We start from the raw sequence: 8,964 nt of genomic DNA, 5'->3' as shown, positions 1-8,964 counted from the left end.
CAATTCTCAGTATCATATTTTAACATCAAGCACAAATAAAGAAAGCATTAAGAAAAATAGATAATTCTCTGCTTTTTCCCTTTCTGTACCTTTGGTGTTTCTGTGTGCTAAGCTATCACCTTTCAGACTTGCAGCCAATGTTCAGAAGGTGATTTTCAGAGTACATTGCTTTGAAATATCTCCTAAGATCATTTCCCCAGTGTTGTAGAGTAAGAGTTTTATTCATGCAAATTTTTGTACAGGTTGTAGAATGAATTGATATTTCATCTAATAAGCAAAAATCAAATCAAGACTTTTAGTTCAACTAATGCTTAAAGCTTTTATGTTCAAACTTAAATTAATTGCTTAAATTATATTTTCTTTTTAATGTGAATAGAAGTCTCTTTATTCAGAGGCTTTATATAGTTTAGATGCTTTTTTTCCAACCAGAATCATCATTCTAGTTTCAATAAATAAAATCTTCCCTATTCTTAATGAAAGTTTCCAACTTCTACATATTTTGGAGGCCTCATAGGTGATATTAGCACTGGTTGAACTAAGAGTGGATTTAAAATTTCAATTAGATGAAATCAGGGAAAAAAGGTAGTGAAACTTAATTTAGAAAAATGAATTAGATTGAGCTGCACTGAAATCAAGATATGAGCAGCAGGCAGTAAAGAAATAGGTTTCAATTGTCCATATTATTTGTATACTAAATTTTGGCCTCATAAAAAATCCTATTTGAAGAAAATATTATATGGAACAGTACTTTAGTCTCATCATATTGCAACTGTCTGATGTGTCCAGGGACAGAGTTTAATTTGGAAAGGGAGAAAAAGCACCTGGCACAGCAGGTGGGACTCCAAAGAACCGTTGCTGAATGAACTGTGTCTGGGGGCTTTGATCAGATGTGGGATGCTTGGACTGTCAGTGTCTCCAAGTTATGACCAGAGCGATCCTGGGACTGGTCCTATTTCTCAGGACCAATCATAAACATGGCTTGCTATCCTCATGGTGCTGAGTCTTGTACAGGCATGGACAATTGGCAAGTATGCCAATTGGGTCAGCAAAAAGAGTCTTGGATTTGCACATTTCGGAGTTTAAAATCAGCCAGGGGTCCGATACCTACAAGTTTAAGATTTAAATTGTCCAAGGCTCTTAAAATCATCCCTCCAGATATTGTCCCTCCCAGGGTGCATCCTACCTGCTAGCCTCTTTCCCCTCACTCTGCCTGCGGCCTCTCTATCACCTGTCTCACAACCTCATATTTCAGTCTATCCTCTATGAAAATGATTTGCACTTTAATTGTGTCAATTTACTAATTTTGCTGTTCTTACTAACTTTATCCCTGTTCAAATTATTTTACTCTAAGGTAAAAGAATGCGACAGACAGAATACAGTAATATAAAGAGATTGCAATTGCCCCCACTTATTACTCTCAGGAAATACCATTCACCTAATAATATACAAAATTCTGAATTACACTATCAATTATGCTTTCACAAATCACATGAGAACATTAACATCTACCAAATAGTACAACGCATTGTCTTTTATAAATAGTACACATTTTCGGTCATTTTCCATGAAAGTGTATACGTTTGAACTGGTGTGAAAAATCACATGCTTTATATTTATATATTGTTATTAACTTCATGATGTTACAAGTTTTTTTCTTATACAGTTATTCTCTCAAAAGACACAGGATATTCATGGAACTATTTAGAAAAAAAGTGTGAAGAAATTTTGAAAAAATGAGTTGGTGAGAAAAAAAATGTCAGAAAAAAATGTGCCTAGCAGTGTTTTCCCTTCATGACAATGTGCCTGTTCATTGGACAGGCTTATCGCTTCCTCCCTACAGTCCAACTTTACACTTCCAGGCATCTTTTTGTTTCGAAAACACAAAGCAAATTTAAAAGAAAAACTATTTGAATTCCTCAAAAATTCCAAAGTTGTTATTTTGATTGGTATAAGTCAAATGCACAAGAGATAGAAATACTATTTTCAGAAGCCGATAGGCCTAGATAGAGGATATATCAAGAAACAACGACTTCACCTTTTGTTATGTTTGGGTCATAATGACTTCTATGATTTTGTAGCATTACTTTTTTGACTTACCATCATACGTGTAGTTGACACTTTCTCATAGATAATTTGTGGGTTGTTACATAATATGTGTTATGAAATACATAGTCATGTCAATATCTTCAAAATATTGTACTGTGTAATGGGGGATATGGTGAGAAATACATGTTTTATCGCACTTTTCTTACAGAAAGTTCACTCCATTTACTAATGCAAATATTCTAAATATTACTCTCGTGTCAACTAAAATGTTTATTGTCTGGTTTTCTTGTATATCAACAATTTGTCTTAGTGATGTTTTTTTTTAATTTTAATCTCATTTCTAAGTTTGAGGAACATCCTATATATGAGGGTAAATTTTAAAACATTGCTACAATAAAAATGGAAACTTTCATTTAACAGAAATATTAAAATGTGAAGTTATTATTTTTCAACATATCTTTCATAAACTCACTGCCATTGCGTCAATTCTGACCATAAAGGGCAAGGTTCAAATGTTTCTGTGAATTTCCCAGAGTAACATTTTAATGGAGTCAAAAGCTTTCTCTTTCTCCCCAGAGCAACCCAGTGTGTGTCATAACTATTCCCGTGAGGCTCTGTGTAGGTCTGTTATCTTCCCTGGCTTTCTCTTCCAAGTAGGTCTGTAAATGACTGAAAAGGAGAGTGGGTATATTTTCTTAGCCTTTCCTCCATAGAAATCTGTACTCCTGGATTTACACCAAGTCAAAAGTTCAGTGTAAGCCTGGTTGAGGGATTCATATCACTTAATTTTAAATGTTTTATTGAGTCTATAGAATAAAACTTAGTCTCAAGGACCAGGATCAGAGTTGCAGGGTGGATAGGTTAAAATTTCCAAATAAAATTCTCATAGGCCACCATTTGTTACCCTCAAAGAATCAGCAGGTATTGTAATAATAGAAAGGTGGGGGTGGGAAGAATGATTTGGCACATGATTCCTAGCTTTTGTGTTTTAATCACCAATGCCGTTTTCCATTCTCTTATCATGTCTTCCTAATAAGCTCCTTTGATGCTCCCGTGTCCTTCAAGAAAAATCCATTGATATTACCACTTCAAAATCTGACAACATAGTCACTGTCACTTTCTGACCTAACCTCTCTGCCTGGAATTGAACTGGCTCAACACAACCCCTTGGGAGTCACAGATGGACCTTCTGGTTTTCTTTTGAAGACACCCAAAGGAGAAAAAGACAAGTGTCTTAATGAGAAAACTTTTCTAAATCCATTCACACATCACAGAAATAGGTTTGAATGCATTTTCTTAGGAATAAATAATACATGTATAAACTATCACTCTAGTAACAATACTTTTGGACTTACCCTAACAGAAAAGTCATTTTTTACCTTAACTGGTACTTAAGAAAACTCTTTCTTAGCATAGAGACTATACTAAAACTATTTCATTGCATTTTCTGCATTTAGCTTTTTAATTAATACTGATACATACAAAACACTTCCTCTTTCCTGTCATTTACCTCAGAAAGGACCCCAAAATTTAATTGTAGCAAATACTGAAGGCAAAATGATAAACACTTGTGGTTTACTATTCTTGATTCTTTTAAATAATTCTTCAAATTCATAAATGTTTCTTAAATGCCTCCAAAAATATATGTTTAATTTCACAAAATCTGGTGTGTCTTCTATCCTAATATTTCCCACATTAATGTGTCTCTATGTTCTGATCCTTCTTCAATAAAACCATTTCCTCTTTATCTCTGCCTACCTAAGTTATGCTCCTGCTTCCTTGTGTAGAGCACATTAGCATTTAAAGTTTACTACATTTCTCTTAGGTGGTTTTAATTCACCTTTTTAAATCTATTTATATATTTTCTCTATTGAGGATATTTATTATTTTGTTTGAAAATTCTATTTACTTATATATCTGACTTACCTTTAAGCTCTTTGAAGTCAGGTGTCATATTTGAATCATCATTCCTTTTTATTTAATAACCTATCACTGAAGGAAGCAATTTAAGGAAAACTAAAATGTCACACCTGAACCAGTAGGTAATATAATGATAAATAGAGAATAGATTAAAATTGTACAGGATTTTGTCTTGTTTGCATCCACAATTAATGCTCATAAAAGCAGTAGTTAAGAGAGCAAAAGCTACTTTGCCTTTGGTAAATATGCTGCACAGGCCTCGGGGCATTGGATTAAGAAGAATCTACCACTCTTTCTATCAATGTGTCAGTTTTGTTGCTCTAATGCTACAACATGTGTCACCAATATTTCAAATACCCATAGAATAACCTGTTTTAGACAGGTTTTAGAGGAGCTTACAGACAGGCTAGAAAGAAGGGTACTGTCTGCTATAAAAAATTGCCAGCAACGCATTCCATAATGCTCACCTTCCCAACATGATCGCTGAAGACAAAGCAGGTGCATAATCAAATGTGTTGAAGAAAGCTGATGGCGCCCGGCTATCAAAAAATATAGCATCTGGGGTCTGAAAGGCTTGAAGGTAAACAAGCAGCCATCTAGCTCAGTAACAACAAAGCCCACATGGAAGAAGCACACCAGCCTTTGTATCATGAGGTGTCAAAGGGATCAGGTATCAAGCATCAAAGAACAAAAAAAAATCATATCATTGTGAATGAGGGGGAAATGCGGAGTGGAGACCCAAAGCCCATCTGTAGGCCACTGAACATCCCCTTACAGAAGGGTCATGGTGAGAAGACAAGCCAGTCAGGGTGCAGTGTAACACCGATGAAACATACAACTTTCCTCTAGTTCTTTAATGCTTACTCCCCCCAACCCCCCACTATCATGAACCCAATTCTACCATACAAATCCAGCTAGACCAGAGCATGTGTACTACTACAGATAAGAGCTTGCAACACGGGGAATGCAGGACAGATAAACCACCCAGGACCAATAATAAGAGTATAGATACCAGGAAGGAAGGGGAAGGTGGGGAAGAAAGAGGGAACCAATCACAATGATCTACATATACCCCCTTCCTGAGGGTCGGACAACAGAAAAGTGGGTAAAGGGAGACATTAGACAGTGTAAGACATGAAAAGTAATAATAATTTATAAATTATCAAGAGCACATGAGGGAGGCGGGGTGGGGCAGGGAGGGAGGAGGAAAATGAGGAGCTGATACCAAGGGCTCAAGTAGAAAGAAAATGTTTTGAGAATGATGATGGCAACAAATGTACAAATGTGCTTGACACAATGGATGGATGCATGAATTGTGATGAGTTGTACAAGCCTCCCAAAATTATTTTTAAAAAGAGACTCAAGAATAACAAAAAAAGTAAATTTCCAGCGAAAGTCTTACGACTAATTGTCTTCAGAAGATGTTCCCTTTCTGGTTGGAAGACACTCTAACTATATTTGTATGTTACGTATTAATTAAATAGGCAGACATTGGGTCTCTACTCAAGTACTTTTTCAACTGAAGAACACATTGTTCTAATAACCTAGCATTCTGTGATGCTCACCTTCCTGACATGATTGTTGAAGGCAAAAATGGGTACATAAGAAAATGTGGTGAAGAAAGCTGATGTTGCCTGGCTATCAAAGATATAGCACCTTGGGTCTTGAAGACTTGGAGATAAACAAGCAGCCATCTACCTGAGAAGCAACAAATTCCACGTGGAAAAAGCACACCAATCTGTGATCATGAGGTGTCAATGGATCAGGGTATCAAGCATATAAGATCCAGATCATATTGATGGTGGGGACAGGTGAGTGGAGACCCAAAAGCCCATCTACAGACAATTGGACACCCCCCACTCCACATACAGAAGGGTCACAAGAAAGAGACTAGCCAGTACAGCACCGACGAAACATACACCTTTCGTCCAGTTTTTTAATGCTCCCTTCCACCCATCCCCTAACTCCTGCAATAATGACACCCATTCTACCTTACAAATCTGGCTATACCAGAGCATGTGCACTGGTACAGGTAAGAGCTTGCAACACAGGGAATCCAGGACAGATAACCCCCTCAGGGCCAATAATGAGAGTATGGATACCAGGAGGGTAGGGGTAAGGTGGGGGAAGAAAGGGGACACTAATCATAATTATTGAGATATGTTGTTCCTCCCTCCCAGGGAGATGAACAACAGAAAAGTGTGTGAAGAGAGACAGTGGTCAAAGTTCATGATGGAGGCAGGATGGGATGGGGGAGAGGGGAAATGAACTGATACCAAGGACTCAAGTAGAAATAAAATGTTTTCAAAATAATGGAAACATGTACAAATGTGCTTGACACAATGTATGAATGGATGGATTGTGATAAGAGCTGTAACAGCCCCCAATAAAGTGATTTTTAAAAATTATGCATCAACCACTAATATTAAATATGAAAAATGCTTTGACAAATATTGCACTCAAAACTTGATCAAACATGAAATCCAAATATATTAATAATTACTGTTGATGGAAATGAAAATGTCTGAAATGATGAAATTGAATCAATAGTAAGGAAATGTGGTTAGAGATTGTGGATTTTATTGGACAGCGTTATTAATATTATATTGGAGTAAAAGTTGCCAGAAGATAATTCAGAAGTGTTTATAGCAGTATAAAAAATGACTGTTGTATGTAGGTGCCATCGAGGCACTTGTGACCGTCAGAAACACTGCCTGCTTCGGTGAGGCCTGCACGACACAATCTTTAAAGTATAGACACTTTGAAGACTGCAGTGCCCCGACCTAATCTTTGATAATGTCAAAGCTTCATGTGCATATGAAAACTGGAATGTGAATAAGGAAGAAGGAAGAATGGATACCTTTGAAATATAGTGTTAGTGAAAATTTTGAAATATAGCAAGATTTCCAGAAAAACATGCACAAAATAAAAAATGTGTTCGTAAAATTTCAGCTAGAATGCTCTTTAGAAAGTTGAATAGATTTGATTGATTTCATTTACTTTGGATGTGTTATCAGGAGGGACTTGCCCCTGGAAAGGAGCATCATGTTTAATAGAATGTCACTAAAACAGAAAAACACCCTGGAAAGGCGGGACTCACGCAGTGCCTGCAAGAATAGCCTCACAGATGGCAAACGGGAGGATGGTGTGGGCCCAGGTTCCGTAGCACATAGATGTCTATGAGCTGACTCCGCAGTTCCTGACAACAACACACACCAAACATGGAATTTATGTGACATAGTGTAAATTGAGTGTTTAACTTTATAATAAATTAACAATTTTCTTTTTAAAATAACTGAATGTTTTATCTCCCACTCTCATGTGAAGGTCCTAGTTGATCTCCATTTTCATTAGAATTAGAATTGACGATGTTTGCTGGTCTTTGGCATTCTAGCTGTTACTTAGTAGTATTTCACTGGGACTTTAGTTTACATTTCTCCAATTTCCTTCATGGAGGTAAGATAGCTCGGATGCTCTTTAAAACAGAGCTGATGAGACTTTGTTCTCATACTTTGTCTAAAAGTGTCTTGTACTCAAGTCTAAAAGAGTGTTATCTAGAGACACCAATCTCTTGGTAGCAGTAGAAGGTCGTGAAAAAGAAGAAAACCCTCAAGGAAATGGACTGGCACGCCAGTCACAGCAATGGCCTCAAACCAGTGGTGGGATTCAAATAGTTTAACAAGTAGTTCACTTCCTTATGACTGTGCTAAGCAAAAGATGATCTATATAACCATATGTATACCAAAAGATCATTTCTCATTTCATAGTTAATATTTTAATAAGGACAATAAGAAGCTACACAAAACTAGATTATTCTATAATAGTGAGTTTTAAAATATTGATAACAAAATCCAATAAAAGTGTTATGTAAGATATTTTCATATTGCTCTTGATTGGCACCTTCATTTGCAATGGTCCTTGCTTTTATCTGAGCATCAGCATCTCTGTGGCTTATCCTTAACCATCTTTTCATCTTTCCTTCAGAAGTACATAAATATAATAAGAAAAATAAATATTAGCTCCAAGGGGAACAGAGCAAAACTAGAGTCTAAACATGAATCAAACCCAAATAATATGTATTTCAAGAAAAGGTAGCAAAGTAAAATAGAATCTATTTGCCTGTACAGACAGAGTAGTGTTTAGTAAGTGGTATGAATTTTATGCGATATGAGGAAACACTGGCTTTTTTTCTCTGCAGGTTCAGTCATCAGTACTCATAAGTTATATTATAAAGTTATGGTTTGGGAATTTTGCCCTTAGAAGCTATATATAGTCTTTAATCAAAGATATCTATTCATGTCTAAAAGAGCACGTAAACATTATAAATCCCAACATCTAAAATATAACTGTATAGATGATAGGAACTGGGCTAGGCATGGAGAGATGAAGGCTATGAAAAAAATTTAAGTCTGGGATCGCCGCGCGTGTCTCTCCGTGTGTCCGCCCATCCGGCCCCCCACGCCACTCTCCGCAATCATGCCTATGTTCGTGGTGAACACCAACGTGCCCCGCTCCTCTGTGCCCGATGGGCTGCTCTATGAGCTCTCCCAGCAACTGGAACAGGCCACCCGCAAGCCGGCCCATGGTCCTGGACCAGCTCAGGGTGTTTGGTGGCTCTGGAGAGCTGTGTGCCCTCTGCAGCCTGCACAGCATCCACAAGATCGGCGGGGTGCAGAACCGCACCTACAGCAAGCTGGCAGAGCGCCTGCGCATCAGCCCCGACAGGCTCTCCATCAACTCCTGTACAATGAACGCAGCAACGTGGGCTGGAACGGCTCCACTTTAGCCTGAGCCCCCTCCTGCCCCAGCCCGCCGGAGAAATAAAGGGTTCAGAAACCCAAAAAAGAAATTTAGGTCACTTAATCCAATAGCATGTATAATGTGCAGCTGAGGGGAAACTCTCGATAATGGTGTTCCATAATTAGAATTTGAAATAGTACTTAGATACAAAACTAACCCAAAGAGAACAAAACCTAGAACATATATAATACTTATACA

General features: G+C 37.4%; 1 pseudogene; it reads left to right on the top strand.

Moving 5' to 3' along the window:
* The first annotated feature begins 8,442 nt into the window (after positions 1–8,442).
* Positions 8,443–8,757, top strand: LOC142443454 (macrophage migration inhibitory factor pseudogene; annotated as a pseudogene).
* The last annotated feature ends 207 nt before the right edge of the window (positions 8,758–8,964 follow it).

This window comes from Tenrec ecaudatus, chromosome 3 (assembly GCF_050624435.1).
Source record: "Tenrec ecaudatus isolate mTenEca1 chromosome 3, mTenEca1.hap1, whole genome shotgun sequence".
Taxonomy (NCBI): domain Eukaryota; kingdom Metazoa; phylum Chordata; class Mammalia; order Afrosoricida; family Tenrecidae; genus Tenrec; species Tenrec ecaudatus.
This window is presented reverse-complemented; position numbering and strand designations above follow the sequence as displayed.